We start from the raw sequence: 19,860 nt of genomic DNA, 5'->3' as shown, positions 1-19,860 counted from the left end.
CCACTAATGCAATCTCCCCCCTTCAGCAACTAAAGTGAAGTTTTATTTAAGATTCTGAACGGGGGGGCCGGGCATAGTGGCTTCGCTTGTAATCCCAGCACTTTGGGAAACCGAGGTGAGCAGATCACTTGAGGTCAGCAGTGAGACCAGTCTGGCCAACACGGTGAAACCCTGTGTCCACCAAATACATTAAGAAAATGAGCTAGGTGTGGTGGTGCACACCTGTAATCCCAGCTACTAAGGAGACTGAGGCAGAAAAAAAATGAGCTGGGTGTGGGGGTGCACACCTATAATCCCAGCTACTAAGGAGACTGAGGCAGGAGAATTGCTTGAAAATGGGAGGCATAGGTTGCAGTGAGCCGTTTGTGCCACTGCACTCGGCAACAGAGCCTGGGCAATGGAGAGAGACTCTGTCTCAAAAAAATAAAAATAATAAAAAAGATTTTGATGGGGCCAGATACAGTGGCTCATGCCTGTAATCCAAGCACTTTGGGGGGCGGAGGCCAGAGGATCACTTAAGACCAGTACCTGCCTGGCAACATGGTGAGACCTCAGCCTCTCCACAAAAAAATCAAAAAATTAGCCGCTGTAGTGGTACACACCTATAATCCAGCTACTCTGGAGGCTGAAGTGGGAGGATCGCTTGAGCCCAGGAGTTCAAGCTGCAGTTAGCTATGATCACGTTCACTGCACTCCAGCTTGAGCAACGGAGCGGGTCCCTGTTTCAAAAATTAAAAAATAACATAAATATTCTAAAGGCAATTATATGGAATATAGTTGGAATGGAAGATAAAAAGCGGAAGCCAGAAGAAAAAAGTAAAGTCGTCTCCGATTCGAAAAATTTTGGAAACTTCTTTAAAAGATGAGAGAAAATGTTCCTTTGCTTGCAAAATTAACGTCCTACTAAAGTCACCAGATAGTAGGAAATTCCGCTCTCTTTTGTGCAACCATGATAGCTTTCCCCAGGCTTATGAAAATGAATTATGATTGCTAGAAAATATGATGGAAAATAGAATCCCTCTGTACTGTCAGCTCATAGACTTATCAGCAAGTGCTAAGTCAGTTCTTGCTAGGGCACCTCAGGGTTTGACAGCTCTCTGGAACCTCCTGGCTGACTCTTTAGAAGCCATATTCTATACCTAATTCTAGTTGTCTGGAGAATAAGAAATACTTAAAACAAAATGCTAATAACCAGCTTTCAAAGGTCAAAGGGGACCGACCAGTTTTTAACCTTCCCTAACACGTGTTCAGTACAAACTTCCGGGTGCACTTACAATTGGCTGCGCAATTCAACGGATAAAAACGTTGCTTTATTTGTCTCTCATTTCCTCGCCCGTTCTTTTCCCACGTTTCTCCATCAGCGACTCCCCAAAACAAAAGCCTCCCACAGGAAACCGAGCACGCACATAAAAAGCTGCTCGGTGCGAGGATCAAGTTAGTGGTCCGCAAACATTAACCAAACAGAAGCACAAAGGAGGGGTGGGAAAGGGAGGAGCTGGATGCCAGGGTCAGGAAAGAAACAATCCCAAGGGTTTAGGCACATCCAAATCTCCTCAGCGGTTAAGCCGACCCCAAACCACTTCTGGGAAACCACCGGCATACACTGCTTTCGGGAACTCTGGATGCTCGTTACGCCAAACGCCCTCAAAGTCAGCAAATCTCTAACTGCCATTCCCCTGCGTGTATTCTTAGGGTCTGGGAGGTGCGCTCGCCTGCCGAGGCAGAACCACGCGAGCCGCCCGGAGAGGCGTGAAGGGAGCCTGCACGTGTCCCCCGCGGCTTCCCCACCGCCTCAACAGCGGGGCGTGCACGAAACTGCCGCTACGGGATTCAGATCCAGGAAGGACGACCCAGTCGCTCGCCTCCCTCCCTCGCCCAGACCCAGGTGCAAAGCTGGGGCGAGAGAGAGGACTTGGGAAGGATCCGGACCTTACTTTCCCCGCGGGTCCGGGACCCGCAGCCCCGGGTTGTGAGGCGAAAGCCAACGCGGCGAACCCAGCGGAGCCGGCGTGCACGGACTCTGCCCCGCGGTTCAAGAGGGGGTGCCTCCGGCCCGGGACAGCGGGGCTCCAGGAGCCCGAAAGCCCCACGAGCGACGACAGCAGGGCCCGGCTCTGACGGGCGGAGGAAGCGGGTGCAGCGGCGGCGCTGCCGCCGGTACCATGACCCCGAGGGCCCGGGAGCGCGCGGCCGCGGGGGACAGAGAGCGGCAAGGGAGGCCCCAAGCGGGGGCGAGGTGGCTGCCCCCCCAAGCCTGGCCCCACACGGCCCCCCTAGGAGGGTGGGAGTGGGAGGCTGTCCGGGAGGGGGAGTGTGGAAGGAGAAAACGGCCAAGGGAAGGACTTACTTTCCCCGCGGAACCCGGCGCCAGGACAGCTCCTCCCGGGAGGTGCGAGTTTGAAGAAGCAGAGGCGACTGGAGCGGAGGCGGCGGTGGCGGCGGCGGCGGCGGCAGCAGCGGCGTCCGACTCTGCCTACCTCCCCGCCGCCATCTTGACGCCCCTCCCCCAACCCCCCCGCCCCGTCGGGAGGGGCGGGGGAGGGGCGACGGACGAGGCGCCGCGCACACGCAGCGCGCGCCGCGCCCTCACGTGACTTCCTCCCGCCTCCCCACCCTCTCCTCTGTGCCCCTCTCCGCCCTGTCTCCCTCCTAGGTGAAGGAAGATGATTTCCCCCCCCATCTTGACCACCCCCCAGCCTTCGCCGCCAAAAACGGACTCCGCCGGCTTTCCTAGGCCCGGTACCAGTTGTTGGATCCAAGAGAATTCCGGAACCCAAACGGTCCATTACCGCGGCTCTGGGGTGGGCGAGGGGTGAGGGGGCCGGGTTTCCGAGAAGGGGGAGGGGGAAAGCGAAGGCCGCTTAGGAGAGTCACGTGATTACTGTTTCCGCCGGCTCTCAAGGAGAGCTCGCGGTAATTCCGTTTCCCCGCCCTTGTTTCCCCCGTGGGCTGTCGGGAAGAAGGTCCGCATGCTCCGGGCACCGGGAGGTCGGCCGGTGGGCTGCGCGCATGCGCCCCGCGCCTGCTTTCAAACTCCGGCTAGGAAGGGCCTGGAGCTATTTTCAGAACCTGTTAGGGTGGGGAGCTGCGGCCCAGGAAGTTAGCTAGCGGCGTTTTTGTCACTTGGAAAATCTCGTCATCACCTAGTTAGTCCTAGAAACAAAATGTTTACATATTCATTGCTTGTTAGATTTGCTCAAAGCACTTTATTGGCAGTGAAACCGCTAGTAACCTGGAGCCCTCGGCGCGTCCACTGCCAAGATCTCAGCTTGAGGCTTGCGAGCTCAGCCATCCCACGCCTGTCTTCATGCTCACCCGCAAGCCCAGCACACCGGGGCTCCCAATTAATGAATACTTAAGAGTAGGGCGGTCCCTACTGCTTCTCATTTAACTCGTTTTCATGTTTTAGTTATTATTAAGCGACTTAACACAATAAACATATTACCTTGTTGGTAACCCTTTTGTAAAGTCATTCTGAAAGTGCTGTTTGACTCCGTTGCTTGGGTAATAAGCACGCCTGGGTGATTCTTGCCCCCCACTGGCTGCGCATCCCACAAGCTTCGTGCTGAAAGCAAACCAAGTACCTGGAACAGTTGGAGGTTACAGTGTGAACTTTTCAAGAGACAAAGTATGAGGGGAAAGGGGAAAAAGCAGTCATAGAAAGAATGGGAAACTTTGGTGTGTATATACATAAATATGTATTATATATTTGTATAACATTTACAAATATTTTAAGTGCTGACTAATTGCTTTACTAATCAAATTATTTCATTTAATCCTCTCACAAACAGAAAAAAACCTGTAAAGACAAAAATAATGCAAAATATCAGGCCGGGCGTGGTGGCGGGTGCCTGTATCCCAGCTACTCGGGAGGCCGAAGCAGAAGAAACGCTTTTACCCAGGACGCAGAGGTTGCACTGGGCCGAGCTCATGCCATTGCACTCCAGCCTGGGCAACGAGAGTGAAACTCCCTCTCAGGGGAAAAAATATATATTTTCTAGCCGTACGGTGGCTCACGCCTGTAATCCTAGCACTTTGGGAGGCTGAGGTGGGTGGATCAGTTGAGGTTATAAGTTCGAGACCAACCTGGCCAACATGGCCAAACTCTATCTCTACTAAAAATACAAATAGGCGGGTTCAGATTCACGCCTGTAATCCAGCACTTTGGGAGGCCGAGGGGGTCGGATCACCTGAGGTCAAGTGATCCAGACCACCCTGGCCAACATGGTGAAACTCTGTCTCTACTAAAAATACAAAAGTTAGCTGGGCGTGGTGGTGCTCACCTGCAGTCCCAACTTCTCTGGTGGCTGAGGCAGGAGAATCGCTTGAACCCGGGAAGTGGAGGTTGCACTGCACTCTGGCCTGGGCTACAGAGCCAGACTTCATCTCAAAAAAAAAAAAAAAAAGTTTTTTTTTTTTGTTTTTTTGTTTTTCCCATAAAAACAAGGACCTCATTTGTCTTGTCCACTGAAATCACTAGCTTATGGCCTTGTGCAGATGACAGCAAGCAATCAATTACAAGTCTCTATGTTTCGTTCGTTTGTTTGTTTTGAGAGGAAGTTCTGCTCTTGTTGCCCAGGCTGGAGTGCAGTGGCACAGTCTCGGCTCACTGCAACCTCTGCCTCCCAGGTGCAAGCGATTCTCCTTCCTCAACCTCCCAAGTAGCTGGGATTACAGGTGCCTACCACCATGCCCCGCTCATTTTTGTATTTTGTTTTTTTATCAGAAACGGGGTTTCACCATGTTGACCAGGCTGGTCTCAAACTCCAGGTGATCCACCCACCTTGGCCTCCCAAAGTGCTGGGATTACATGAGCCACCATGTCCAGCCACAAGTCTGTATGTTATGAAAGAAGAAAGAAATGTGGGAAAATGCAGTAAAGAGAATTAAGGCATTGTAGTTAATGCAGCAGTGACTTCAGAGCTTGGTTAGCACAGTTTGGTTTCCAATTGGCCTCTGACTCTAGTTGCACAGCAGGATTAGATGAGTATTAGATTCTGAAAGTGAGAAGTGACATAGATAACAATTTTTTTTTTTTTTGAGACAGAGACTCGTACTGCCACCCAGGCTTTGGTGCAGTGGCATGATCTCTGCTCACTGCAATCTCCACCTCATGGATTGAAGCAATTCTCCTGCCTCAGCCTCCCGAGTAGCTGGGACTACAGGTATACGCCACCCCCCAGATTTTTTTTTTGTATTTTTAGTAAAGATGGCGTTTCACCATGTTGGCCAGGATGGTCTCAATCTCCTGACCTCATGATCCACCTGCTTTGGCTCTCAAAGTGCTGAGATTACAAGCGTGAGCCACTGCGCCCACACTAAAAAAATTTTTTTTAATTAGCGAGGCATGGTGACACGCACCAGTAGTTCCAGCTACTTGGGAGACTGAGGCAGGAGAATTGCTTGAACCTGGGAAGTGAAGATCGCAGTGAGCCAAAATATCATGCCACTGCACCTCAGTCTGGGCACAGAGTAAGACTTCATCTTAAAAAAGTAAACTTTTGGCCGGGCATGGTGACTTACGCCTGTAATCCAAGCACTTTGGAGTCCAAGGCAGACGGATCACCTGAGGTCGGGAGTTCAAGACCAGCCTGACAAACATGGTGAAGCCCAGTCTTTAAAAAAAAAAAAAAAAAAAAAAAAGTAAACTTTTTTTTTAAAAAAAAGCTCAAAAGAATGAGGCACCGCTATGAGTGTGCGTGACACACGCACACACACACACACACACACACACACACGGTCATCCCTCATCTGTGGGGAGATGGGTTCCAGGGTCCCCCAGCAGATATCAAAATCTAAGGATGCTGAAGTCCTTTATATAAAAGGGCATAGTATTAGGATATAACCTGTGTATATCCTCCTGTATACTTTTTTTTTGTTTTTTTGAGACAGAGTCTCATTCTGTCACCCAGGCTGGAGTGCAGTGGTGCAATCATAGCTCACCACAGCCTCAATTTCCCCGTCTCCAAGCTCAGGTAATTCTCCTACCTCAGCCTCCTGAGTAACTGGGACTACAGATGCTTGCCACCACAGCCAGCTAATTTTTGTATTTTTTTGTAGACACGGGGTTTCACCATGTTGCCCAGGCCAGTCTCAAACTCAGCTCAAGCTCTCTGCTTTCCTCAACCTCCGAAAGTGCTGGGATTACAAATGAGCCACTCTACCCAGCTCTCCTGTGTACTTCAAATCATCTGTAGATTACTTATAATACAGAATGCAATGTAAATGCTTTTTAATTTTTTTTTTAATATTTGTAATTCAAGGCTGGTTAAATCTGCTAATACAGAACTCGCATAATAAGACTGACTATATATGTTTTATTTGCATGTACATAAAGCATCTTTGAAAGACAACACAATTGGCCAGGCGCAGTGCTCATGCCTGTAATCTCAGCACTTTGGGAGGCTGAGGTGGGCAGATCATGAGGTTGGATATTCAAAACCAGCCTGACCAACATGATGAAACCCCGTCTTCAAAAGAAAAAAAAAAAAATCACCTGAAGTCAGGAGTTCAAAACTAGCCTGCCCAACATGGTGAAACCCTGTCTCAACTAAAAATACAAAGAATTAGCTGGGCATGGTGGCGGATACCTGTAATCCCAGCTACTCCGGAGGCTGAGGCAGGAGAATTGCTTGAACCCAGGAGGCGGAGGTTGTAGTGAGCTGAGATCACACCACTGTACTCCAGCCTGAGTGACAAGAGTGAAACTCTGTTTCAAAAAAAAAAAGAAAACACGATTAACAGCAGTTCCATCAAGGTTGAGGAACTGAGACACTGAGGGTCTGAGGTAGGAAGAAGGCTTGCTGCGTGCACCCAGAACAGAGATACTGCTGGAAGCAGATGATTCAGAAAAATCCTTATTGAGGCATGGTGTTGACTTCCCTATGGCTATTTACACAGCACTTCTCACATTAATCACCAAATGTTTACAAGTGCAAGTGCTATGTGCCAGACACTGCCTTAGGGGTTAAGGATACATGGTTAAGAAAAATAGGTGGGGCAAGGGTCCGTGCCCTTGAGATTAATACCTTTATATGCAGAGAAGAATAAAAATAAAGAAAAAATTTTTTTAAAAAAAGAGAAAGAGATTAATGCCTTTATAGTCTAGAGAGCACTAATACCAAAGTTATACAAAATGTAAAAATTGCAATTGTGATAGTGCTGCAAAGTAGCTGACAGAGACTATTATAGAGAAATTTGATCTGATTGGGAAAGTCAAATGTTTCCTTAGCTATTCCAGCTAATTGGGAGTCTGAGGCAGGAGGATCTCTTGAGGCCAGGAGGTTAAAGCTGGAAAGTACTGATTGTGACTGTGAATATCCACTATAATCCAGCCTGAGTGTCATAGCAAGACCCCATCTCTTAAGTATTTTGTTTTAGAAAAAGAAGACTTCCTTCAGGAAATGATGACTAAGCTGAAATGTGAAAAGTAGATGTAACTAGGTAAAGAGAAGGAAATGCACTGCCAGGAGGAAACAGCACATGCAAAGGGCCTGAGACAGCGAAGAACAAAGCAAAGCAGGTAGAAGAAACTGCGAGGAAGGCTGAGCATGGTGGCTCATGCCTGTAATCCCAGCCCTTTGGGAAGCCGTGGCGGGCAGATTGCTTGAGGTCAGGAATTCGAAACCAGCCTAGCCAACACAGTGAAACCCCATCTACAAAAAATACAGAACTTAGCTGAGTGTGGTGGTGGGTGCCTGTAATCCCAGCTACTCAGAGGGCTGAGGCAGGAGAATCTCTTGAACCCAGGAGGTGGAGGTTGTAGTGAGCCAAGATTGCGCCACTACACCCAGCCTGGGCTTAAAGCTTAGATTTAAATCGCTTGAATCTCGGGAGGTGGAGGTTGCAGTGAGATGAGATCATGCTACCAGGCAAGAGAACAAGACTCTGCTTCAAAACAAAACAAAACAAAACAAAACAAAAAACTGAAAACTATTTTTATATTTTTATAATGGAAACATTGCTGTTAATGTTTATAAAGTTTGCCTTTAAAAAGCCCATTTAAAAAATCTAAACATTTTGTTTTGTTTTTTGAGACGGTGTTGCTCTGTCCCCCAGGCTCGACTAAGTGGTGAGATAATGGCTAACTGTAGCCTTGAACCCAGGGGTTCAAGTGATCCTTTCACATCAGCCTCCCCAGTAACTGGGACTATAGGCATGTGCCACCATGCCTGGCTAATTTGTAAATTTTTCTTTCTTTCTTTCTTAGATCGAGTCTCACTCTGTGACCCAGTCTGGAGTGCAGTGGTACAATCTCAGCTCACTGCCACCTCCACCTCCTGGGTTCAAGTGATTCTTTTGTCTTAGCCTCCTGAGTAGCTGGGATTACAGGCACCTGCCACCATGCTCAGCTAATTTTTTTTTTCTTTTTTTTTTTTGAGACAGAGTCTCACTCCATCATCCAGGCTGGAGCGCAGTCGTGAGATCTCAGCTCACTGAAACATTTGTCCCCTGGGTTCAGGCAATTCTTGTGCCTCAGCCCCTCCAGTAGCTGGAATTACAGTCATGTGTCACCACACCCAGCTAATTTTTGTATTTTTAGTAGATGGGTTTTCACCATGTTGGCCAGTCTGGTCTCAAGCTTCCAACCTCAAGTGATCTGCCCACCACAGCATCAAAACCACTGGGATTGCAGGCAGGAGCCACTGCACCTTTCCAAATTTGTAAATTTCTTTGTGGAGACAGAGTCTCATTATGTTGCCCAGACTGATCTTGAACTCCTGGCCTCAAGTGATCCTCCCACTTCAGCCTCCCAAAGCACTGGGATTACAGGTGTGAGCCACCACACTTAGCCTTAAAATACCTAAATTATTATTATAATTATTATTTTATTTTGCGATGGAGTCTCACTGTCAGCAGGCTGGAGTGCTAAGGTGCAATCTCGGCTCACTGCAAGCTCTGCCTCCCGGGTTCAAACGATTCTCCTGCCTCAGCCTCTCTAGTAGCTGGGACTATAGGCACACACCACCATGCCCAGCTCATTTTTGTATTTTCAATAGAGATGGGGTTTTGCCATGTTGGCCAGGATGGTCTCCATCTCTTGACCTCGTGATCCACCTGCCTCAGCCTCCCCACGTATTGGGATTACAGGCGTGAGCACCGCAGGCCTAAATTATTTTTTTAATAACACTCTTGGCCGGGCGCGGTGGCTCAAGCCTGTAATCCCAGCACTTTGGGAGGCCGAGGCGGGTGGATCACGAGGTCGAGAGATCGAGACCATCCTGGTCAACATGGTGAAACCCCGTCTCTACTAAAAATGCAAAACATTAACTGGGCATGGTGGCTTGTGCCTGTAATCCCAGCTACTCAGGAGGCTGAGGCAGGAGAATTGCCTGAACCCAAGAGGCGGAGGTTGTGGTGAGCCAAAATCGCGCCATTGCACTCCAGCCTGGGTAACAAGAGCGAAATTCCATCTCAAAAAATAAAAATAAAAAATAACACTCTTGCTATGGGTTGCATTATGTCCCCACAAATTCATATGTTGAAGTCCTGTCCTAACCCCCAGTACCTCAGAATGTGACCTTATTTGGAGATGTTTTTACAGATCTAATCAAGTTAAAATGAGGTCATTGGCCTTAATCCAACATGACGGTGTCCTTGTAGAGGCAGAACGCTATGTGAAGATGCAGGCACAGATCCGGGTGATACTTCTACCTTCTTGGTTTTCTGTTTTTGTGGAAAAAAACAAACAAAAAAAGATACTCCTACCTTCTACAAGCCGAGGAATGTCAGATTGTCTGCTCACCATCAGAAGCTATGGGAGAGACCATTGCTCATGGCATTCAGGCGGAAGGAACCACCAACTCTTTGATTTTGAACTTCTGGCCCCCAGAACTGAACTGCACAACAATATATTTCTTTTTTTTCTTTTTTTTTTTCTTTTTTTTTTTTTAGTCTTTTTCTTTTTTTGTGGTATAGGATGTTTAGACACGATAACAATACATTTCTATAGTTTAAGCCACTTAGTTTGCAGTACTTTGTTACAGTAACCAGCAAATCATGCATCTATTAAGAACATCTCCCAGAACCAAAATGATGGGTATTCATTCATTCCTTCAAACTCACCAATTTAAGATAAATACATAAATAAAAACCCATACAGGAAAATTTTAAGAAAAATTACATTCTGGGCCGGGAGCTATGGCTCACGCCTGTAATCCCAGAATGCTCTGAGGTGGAGGCGGGCAGATCATTGAGGACAGGAGTTTGAGACCAGCTTGGGCAGCATGGCAAGACCCTGCCTCTACAAAAATTGCAAAAAATAGCCAGGTGTGATGGTGTACGCCTGTCATCCCTGCCACTCAGTAGGCTGAGGTGGGAGGATCACTTGAGCTAGGGAAGTTGAGGCTGCAGTTAGCTGTGATTACACCACTGTACCACAGCCTGGGTAACATTGCGAGACCCTGTCTTGAAAACAAAAACAGGCCGGGCGCGGTGGCTCAAGCCTGTAATCCCAGCACCGAGGCGGGCGGATCACGAGGTCAAGAGATCGAGACCATCCTGGTCAACGTGGTGAAACCCCGTCTCTACTGAAAATACAAAAATTAGCTGGGCATGGTGGCGCGTGCCTGTAATCCCAGCTACTCAGGAGGCTGAGGCAGGAGAATTGCCTGAGCCCAGGAGGCGGAGGTTGCGGTGAGCCGAGATCGCGCCATTGCACTCCAGCCTGGGTAACAAGAGCGAAACTCCATCTCACAAAAAAAAAAAAAAAAAAAAAAAAAAAAAAAAAAAAACGGAAAGGAATTCCCAATATATTGTACAACTAGTTTAATAATACTTTTTCTTTTTTTTGTGTGTGTGTGTGTGTGTGAGACGGAGTTTCGCTCTTGTTACCCAGGCTGGAGTGCAATGGCGCGATCTTGGCTCACCGCAACCTCCGCCTCCTGGGCTCAGGCAATTCTCCTGCCTCAGCCTCCTGAGTAGCTGGGATTACAGGCACACGAATAATACTTTTTCTTTAAGAGAAAATGTGGAGAAAAGTAGCTATATCCACTTGACAGATAAACAAAAAGCCTCATTGTGTGTAAAAGCTAGTTGGGGTTGAATGCAGTAGCTCATACCTGTAATTGTACAGTACTACTTTGAGAGGCCAACATGAGAGTTGGCTTGAGTCCAGGAGTGCAAGACAAGCAACATAACGTGACCCTGTCTGTTTTTTTTGAGATGGAGTCTTACACTCTGTCACCCACGCTGAAGTGTAGTGGCAAGATCTCAGCTCACTGGGGTTTAAGTGACCCTCCTGCCTCAGTCTCCCAAGTAGCTCAGATTACAAGTGTGTGCCACCATGTCTGGCTTGTGTGTGTGTGTGTGTGTGTGTGTGTGTGTGTGTGTGTGTGTGTTTGAGACGGGGTTTAGCTATTGTTGCCCAGGCTGGAGTGCAATGGTTCAATCTCGGCTCACCGCAACCTCTGCTCTTAAATTCAAGCAATTCTTCTGCCTCAGCCTCCCAAGTAGCTGGGATTACAGGCATGAGCCACCATATCCAGCTAATTCTTTCGTATTTTTCAGGCCGAATGCGGTGATTTTACCATGTTGGCCAGGCTGATCTCATCTCTAACTCCTGACCTCATGTGATCCACCTGCTTCGTCCTCCCAAAGTGCTGGGATTACAGGCATGAGCTACCTCACCTGGCCCTAATTTTTGTATTTTTACTAGAGACAGGATTTCATCATGTTGGACAGGCTGGTCTTGAACGCCTGACCTCTGATGATCTGCCCACCTTGGCCTCCCAAAGAGCCGGGGGACAACAGGCATGAGCCACCACTCCCAGCTGAGACCCTTTTTTTTTAGATGGAATCTCCCTCTGTTGCCCAGGCTGGAGTGCAATGGCTCAATCTTGGCTCACTGCAACCTCCGCCTCCAGGGTTCAAACGATTCTCTCGCACCTCAGCCTCCTGAGTAGCTGGAAATACAGGTGCCCACTACCACACCCAGCTAATTTTTATATTTTTAGTAGAGACAGGGATTCACCATGTTGGCCAGGTTGGGCTTGAACGCCTGACCTCAGGTGATCCACCTGCCTCAGCTTCCCAAAGTGCTGGGATTACATGTGTGAGCCACTGTGCCCAGCCAAGATCCTGTCTTTTTTTTTTTTTTTTTTTTTGAGATGGAGTTTCGCTCTTGTTACCCAGGCTGGAGTGCAATGGCTCGATCTCGGCTCACTGCAACATCCGCCTCCTGGGTTCAGGCAATTCTCCTGCCTCAGCGTCCTGAGTAGCTGGGACTACAGGCACGCGCCACCATGCCCAGCTAATTTTTGTATTTTTAGTAGAGACGGGGTTTCACCATGTTGACCAGGATGGTCTCGATCTCTTGACCTCGTGATCCACCCGCCTCGGCCTCCCAAAGTGCTGGGATTACAGGCATGAGCCACCACGCCCTGGCGATCCTGTCTTTTTTTTTTTCAAGACCAAGTCTCACTCTGTCACCCAGGCTGGAGTGCAGTGGCGCAATCTTGGCTCACTACAACCTCCACCTTCCGAGTTTGAGCAATTCTCCTCCCTCAGCCTCTCGAGTAGCTGGGACTACAGGCTTGTGCCACCATACTTGCTAACTTTTTGGATTTTTAGTAGAGACGAGGTTTCACCGTGTTAGCCGAGATGGTCTCGATGTTCTGACCTCATGATCTGCCTGCTCGGCCTCCCAAAGTGCTGGGATTACAGGTGTGAGGCACCTCGACCGCCCCCATTTTTTTTTTTTTCTGAGAGTCTCTCTGTCACCAGGCTGGAGTTCACTGGCACGATCTCGGCTCACTGCAACCTCCACCTCTCAGGTTTAAGCACTTCTGCCTCAGCCCCTTGAGTAACTGGGATTATAGGCATGTGCCGCTACACCCAGCTAATTTTTGTACTTTTAGTACAGACGGGTTTCACCTTGTTGGCCAGGATGGTCTTATCTCCTGACCTCCTGATCCACCCACCTCGGCCTCCCAAAGTGCTGGATCCAGACCCTGTCTCAAATTTTTTAAAAAAATTCATTTGGATCTGTATCATCTGGTGCCAAATGTATTCTCTTGACTCTATATATACACAAAACATTTTTTCATATTAAAAAATACATATAGCCGGGCGCGGTGGCTCAAGCCTGTAATCCCAGCACTTTGGGAGGCCGAGGCGGGTGGATCACGAGGTCAAGAGATCGAGACCATCCTGGTCAACATGGTGAAAGCCCGTCTCTACTAAAGGTGCAAAAAATTAGCTGGGCATGGTGGCGCGTGCCTGTAATCCCAGCTACTCCGGAGGCTGAGGCAGGAGAATTGCCTGAACCCAGGAGGCGGAGGTTGCGGTGAGCCGAGATCGCGCCATTGCACTCCAGCCTGGGTAACAAGAGTGAAACTCCGTCTAAAAAAAAAAAAAACAAAACATATATATATATATATATATATATGTTTTGTTTTTTTTTTTTTTGAAACAGCGTCTCCCTTTATTGCCCAGGCTGGAGTGCAATGGTATGATATCAACTCACTGCAGTCTCTGCTTCCTGGGCTGAAGCCATCCTTCCACTTCAGCCTTCCAAGTAGCTGCACCACCATACCTGGCAAATTATTTTTTATTTATTTTTTTTTTTTAGACAGAGTTTCGCTCTTGCTACCCAGGCTGGAGTGCAATGGCGCGATCTCGGCTCACCACAACCTCCACCTCCTGGGTTCAGGCAATTCTCTTGCTTCAGCCTCCAGAGTAGCTGGGATTACAGGCACACGCCACCATGCCCAGCTAATTTTTTGTATTTTTAGTAGAGACGAGGTTTCACCATGTTGACCAGGATGGTCTCGATCTCTGGACCTCATGATCCACCCGCCTCGGCCTCCCAAAGTGCTGGGATTACAGGCTTGAGCCACCGCGCCCGGCCCTATATACTACTTTTTTAGACAAAGTCTCGCTCTGTCGCTCAGGCTGGAGTGCAGTGGTGTAATCTCAGCTCCTGGTGTCAAGCGATCCCAAAATGCTGGGATTACAGGTGTAAGCCACTCCACCTGGCCTTTTGCTTCATTCTTTGCCCTCAAAGGGCAAGAAGCCAGACCATTGAAACTGTCTTGAAAAGCTACTTAATTGACAAGTTTTGGTCTCCTTCTGAGGAAACCAAAGAAAAGAACAGGAAAGGAATTATTAATAACTCCAAAGTTCAGTGATTCACGAATTTTGCAACTTTATTCACTGTTAAATGGCTACCACTTCAAATTCCACATACCCATATGCTTGATAGTCATTCTCTCATTTCAGCAATAATCCTATGAGGCAGACACTACTGCCTCATTTGGTTTAGTTCCCAGCATATATATATATAATATATATATACACACACACACACACACACGCACACATATATATTATTTATTTATTCACTTTTTTGAGACAGAGTCTTGCTCTGTCACACAGGCTGGAGTGCAGTGGCATGATCTCAGCTCACTGCAACCTCTGCCTCCCTGGTTCAAGCAATTCTTCTGCCTCAGCCTCCTAAGTAGCTGAGACTACAGGTGCACACCACCACACCTGGCTAATTTTTTGTATTTTTAGTACAGATGGGGTTTCACCACATTGGCCAGACTGATCTCGAACTCCTGGCCTCAAGTGATTCCCCTGCCTCAGCCTCTCAAAGTACTGGGATCACAGACACGAGCCACCATGCCAGCATATTGTGTGTATGTATATTAAACATATTAACATATGTGTTTATCTATAGAAGGGGAATTTCAGGCCAGGTGTGGTGGCTCAGGCCTGTAATCCCAGCACATTGGGAGGCGGAAGTTGGAGAAGCACTTGAAACCAAGAGTTCGAAGACCAACCTGGGCAAAATAGCACAACCTGGTCTCTATTTAAAAAGAAAAAAACATGATAATTATATATATTTATATATATGTTTGCATACCTTCTCTTTTTTTTTTTTTTGAGACAGAGTTTCGCTCTTGTTACCCAGGCTGGAGTGCAATGGCGCGATCTCGGCTCACCGCAACCTCCGCCTCCTGGGTTCAGGCAATTCTCCTGCCTCAGCCTCCTGAGTAGCTTGGATTACAGGCACGCGCCACCATGCCCAGCTAATTTTTTTTTATATTTTTAGTAGAGACAGGGTTTCACCATGTTGACCAGGATGGTCTCGATCTCTTGACCTCGTGATCCACCCGCCTCGGCCTCCCAAAGTGCTGGGATTACAGGCGTGAGCCACCGCGCCCAGCCTATTTGCATACCTTCTATCCATATTTTTTGAGACAGAGTTTCGCTTTTGTTGCACAGGCTGGAGTGCAGTGGCATGATCTTAGCTCACTGCAACCTCTGCCTCCTGGGTTCAAGCGATTCTCCTGCCTCAGCCTCCCAAGTATCTGGGGTTACAGGCATGCACCACCACACCCAGCTAATTTTGTATTTTTAGTAGAGACGGGTTTCTCCATGTTGATCAGGCTGATCTGAAACTCCCGACGTCAGGTGAGCTGCCCGCCTAGGCCTCCCAAAGTGCTAGGATTATAGGCATGAGCCACTGCACCCAGGCTTATTTATTTATTTATTTATATTTTTTGAGACGGAGTTTCACTCTTGTTGTCCAGGCTCGAATGCAGTGGCGCCACCTCAGCTCACTGCAACCTCTGCCTCCTGCGTTCTCCTGCCTCTGCATCCCCAGTAGCTGGAATCACAGGTGTATGCCACCCCACTCTGCTAATTTTTTGTTTTTGTAGAGACTGGTTTTTGCCATGGTGGCCAGGCTGGTCTCAAACTCGACCTCATGGTGGAGGGCACCTGTAATTCCAGCTACTTGGGAGGCTGAGGCAGGATAATTGCTTGAACCCGGGAGGTGGAGGTTCCCATGAGCCAAGATTATGCCACTTCACTCCAGCCTAGGCGACAGAGTGAGACTGTGTCTCAAATAAGCAAGCAAACAAATAAAAATCTTTTGGATGGGTGCGGTGGCTCACGGCTGTAATCTCAACACATTGGGAGGCGGAGGCAGGCAGACCATTTGAGGTCAAGAGTTTGAGACCAGCCTGGCCGTGGTGAAACCTCGTCTCTACTAAAAATAGAAAAAATTAGCTGGGCGTGGTGGCAGGCACCTATAATCCCAGTTACTTGGGAGGCTGAGGCAGGAGAATTGCTTGAACCCAGGAGGCAGAGGTTGTTGCAGTGAGCCAAGATCATGCTATTGCACTCCAGCTTGGGTGACAACAGGCACTCTGTGTCAAAAAAAAAAATTAGATGGGCATGGTGGCACATGCTTGTAATCCCAACTACTTGGGAGGCTGAGGCAGGAGAATTGCCTGAGTCGAGGAGTTGGAGGTTACAGTGAGCCCAGTTTGCTCCCCTGTACTCTAGTCTGGGCGACAGAATGAGACTCTGTCTCAAAATATAAATAAAATAGCCGGGCGCGGTGGCTCACGCCTGTAATCCCAGCACTTTGGGAGGCCGAGGAGGGTGAATCACAAGGTCAAGAGATCGAGACCATCCTGGTCAACATGGTGAAACCCCGTCTCTACTAAAAATATAAAAAATTAGCTGGGCATGGTGGCGCGTGCCTGTAATCCCAGCTACTCAGGAGGCTGAGACAGGAGAATTGCCTGAATCCAGGAGGCGGAGGTTGCGATGAGCCGAGATTGCGCCATTGCACTCCAGCCTGGGTAACAAGAGCGAAACTCCGTCTCAAAAAAATAAAAATAAAATAAAATAAAAATAAAATAATCTTTTAGTCTGTGGGTGGTGGCTCACGCCTAGAATCCCAGTACTTTGGAATGCTGAGGCGGGTGGGTCACAGGATGCCAGGAGTTTGAGACCAACCTGGCCAACATAGTAAAACACGATCTCTATTCAAAATACAAAAATAGGGCCAAGCACAGTACGTCATACCTGTAAATCCCAGCACTTTGGGAGGCTGAGGCTGTCAGATCAATTGAGGTTAGGAGTTTGAAACCAGCCTGGCCAACATGGTGAAACCCTGTCTCTACTAAAAATACAAAATTTAGCTGGGCATGGTGGTGGGTGCCTCTAATCCAGCTACTCAGGATGCTGAGGCAGAACTGTTTTGAGCCTGGGAGGCAGAGGCTGTAGTGAGCTGAGATTGAACCACTGTACTCCAGCCTAGGGCAACAGAGTGAGACCCTGTCTCAAGAAAAATAAAAATAGGCTGGGCATGGTGGCTTACGCCTGTAATCCCAGCACTTTGGGAGGCTGAAGAGGACAGGTCACCTGAGGTCAGGAGTTCGAGACCAGCCTGGCCAACATGGTGAGACCCCTCCCCACTGCCCCCCACCATCTCTACGAAAAATACAAAATTACCAGGTATGTCTTTATTAGCAGATAAACAAAATTACAAAATTAGTTGGGCCTGGTGGTGGGCACCTGTAATCCCAGCTACTTGGGAGGATGAGGCAGGAGAATTGCTTGAACCCAGGAGGCGGAGGTTGCAGTGAGCCAAGGCTGTACCATTGCACTCCAGCCTGGGCGAAAAGAGTGAAACTCCCGTCTCATAAAAAAGAAAATAAAAAAGCCTGGCGCGGTGGCTCAAGCCTGTAATCCCAGCACTTTGGGAGGCCGAGGCGGGTGGATCACGAGGTCGAGAGATCGAGACCATCCTGGTCAACATGGTGAAACCCCGTCTCTACTAAAAATCCAAAAAATTAGCTGGGCATGGTGGCGCATGCCTGTAATCCCAGCTACTCAGGAGGCTGAGGCAGGAGAATTGCCTGAACCCAGGAGGCGGAGGTTGCGGTGAGCCGAGATCGCGCCATTGCACTCCAGCCTGGGTAACAAGAGCGAAACTCCGTCTCAAAATAAATAAATAAATAATAAAATAAAATAAAATAAAAAATAAAATGAGCCAATTTTTATTTCTCTGCCAGGTGACACACCGCTTCCTTTCTCTACCGGAGCGCGGTGTGGTGGCAGCAGGCACGGCCTCGAGATGCAGAACGAAGCTGGCGAGTTCGTGGACCTGTACGTGCCGCGGAAATGCTCCGCCAGCAACCGCATCATCAGCGCCAAGGACCACGCATCCATCCAGTTGAACGTGGCCGAGGTTGACAAGTTCACAGGCAGGTTTAACGGCCAGTTTAAAACGCACGCTATCTGCGGGGCCATACGTAGGATGGGTGAATCAGAGGATTCCATTCTGCGATTGGCCAAGGCTGATGGCATCATCTCAAAGGACTTTTGACTGGAGAGAATCGTAGATGTGGAGTATTTGTCGTAAATAAATAGTGAAAACCTAAAATAAAATACGTAAAATAAATAAATAAATAAAACGATCTTTTAAATAATGTCTTGTTTCCTCCCTAAAAAAACGCAGAGAAGGAGCTGTGTCTTTGCAGCCCTGTCCTTGAGGGATCCAAAACAGCAGCAGGCATAGTGCTCAATGAAGGCTGAATTCATAAATTTCGGAGAAAGCAAACGCCTCTATGTATTTATGGAAGCTGTAAGGCACGGTGGAGATTATGGCATCAGCTCCTTCATTTGACAGCTAGGGAAGCTGAAGGCCAGAGAGCTGAACTGACGTGCCAAGTGACACAGTGACTGTGTGACATAAGTATCCCTTTCTACCTTTCCCATTGATCACTTTATTCTGCTTTCCTATTTTCCTGGTGCTTTGGCAGAGTCCTTGGGCAATGGTTGGCTATCCAAAACCTTCTCAGGTACCAAAGAGAGGATGGATGAGTGATCTCGTCCCACACTCCTGGGAGGGGCTCCAGGGAAAAGCATTACTGGACACCTTCCCTGTGTCCAAAGCAATGACTCTTGGACACCTGCTCCTCTGGGAACGTATTGACTGAGCCCCTTCCTGAGAGGGGAACAGCGCATACTTGCTTCCCTGGGGTTAAGGTAACCATTTAGTGTTTGCCCTGCAATTACATTGCTGGCTGACCTGGCGGCGAGTAAGTGACGCACTTCCCCTTTTGCCCCATCTGTAAAATGCGTGGGTGTGAAGCACTAGGATATTTGCGGTCCTGGAAGTTTTCCCCAATAACCCAGTTAGTTGGTCGGAGTTTTGCCTGAGGTTTATTTTATTTTTATTTTTATTTTTCTTCCTGAGGGTTTTGAATACTGGAATATTCAATAAACCTTTCTTTCTTTTTTGAGATGGAGTCTCGTTCTGTAGCCCAGGATGGAGTGCAGGGGCACGATCTCGGCTCATCGCAACCTCCGCTTCCCAGGTTCCTGCCTTAGCCTCCCGAGTAGCTGGGATTACAGGCGCCTGCCACCACGGCCGGCTAGTTTTGTATTTTTTTTTTTTTTTTTTTTTTTTGAGGCGGAGTTTCGCTCTCGTTACCCAGGCTGCAGGCTGGAGTGCAATGGCGCGATCTCGGCTCACCGCAACCTCCGCCTCCTGGGTTCAGGCAATTCTCCTGCCTCAGCCTCCTGAGTAGCTGGGATTACAGGCACACGCCACCATGCCCAGCTGATTTTTTGTATTTTTAGTAGAGACGGGGTTTCACCATGTCGACCAGGATGGTCTCGAACTCTCGACCTCGTGATCCACCCGCCTCGGCCTCCCTAGTTTTGTATTTTTAGTAGAGACGAGGTTTTTCCATGTTGGCCATTCTGGTCTCGAACCTCCGACCTAAAGTGATCTGCCCACCTCGGCCTTCGAAAATGCTGGGATTAGAGGCGTGAGCTCCTGCGCCTGGCCTGGCCTTTCAAACCTGAGAATGAATGAATCGAAATGCTGGAGGGGTCCGGGTGCAGGAGTTGCCAAACTGCTGCCCGACTCAGGTTTCCAGGCTCCTAAGGGGAGGTCTAGGGGTCAAATGTCGGGTTCCGGTCAAGCCCGCAGGGAACCGGAAGTCCCAGATCCGGTAGGCTCAGCGCCCAGGGTTTCAGCCCGGCGGCTCACACTCCGGAGGCGGAGCTTCAGCAGCAGAAGGGGGAGGAGTCTGGGTCCCCCCAATG

General features: G+C 48.6%; 1 protein-coding gene and 1 pseudogene across 6 annotated transcripts in view; one reads left to right on the top strand and one right to left on the bottom strand.

Moving 5' to 3' along the window:
* The window catches only part of SBNO1 (strawberry notch homolog 1), an 81,990-nt gene extending 79,476 nt beyond the window's left edge, over positions 1-2,514 (bottom strand). For 2 of the 6 annotated variants that reach the window (XM_074402084.1, XM_074402085.1), the window contains exon 1: positions 2,348-2,514. The gene's annotated coding sequence lies outside the window, so the exon portion shown is untranslated. Of the gene's footprint in view, positions 1-602; positions 1,877-1,934; positions 1,953-2,347 lie in introns of those variants that run through there. The other 4 variants (XM_039471631.2, XM_039471632.2, XM_074402086.1 and 1 more) reach the window with 3 other exon arrangements.
* An 80-nt stretch (positions 2,515-2,594) lies between these two features.
* LOC101034746 (small ribosomal subunit protein eS21 pseudogene) lies at positions 2,595-18,192 on the top strand (annotated as a pseudogene).
* Positions 18,193-19,860: the final 1,668 nt, after the last annotated feature.

The sequence above is a fragment of the Saimiri boliviensis genome, chromosome 7 (genome assembly GCF_048565385.1).
Source record: "Saimiri boliviensis isolate mSaiBol1 chromosome 7, mSaiBol1.pri, whole genome shotgun sequence".
NCBI classification, from domain to species: Eukaryota; Metazoa; Chordata; class Mammalia; order Primates; family Cebidae; genus Saimiri; species Saimiri boliviensis.
Note: the sequence above shows the minus strand (reverse complement) of the source record. Positions and strands in the feature narration are given on the sequence as shown.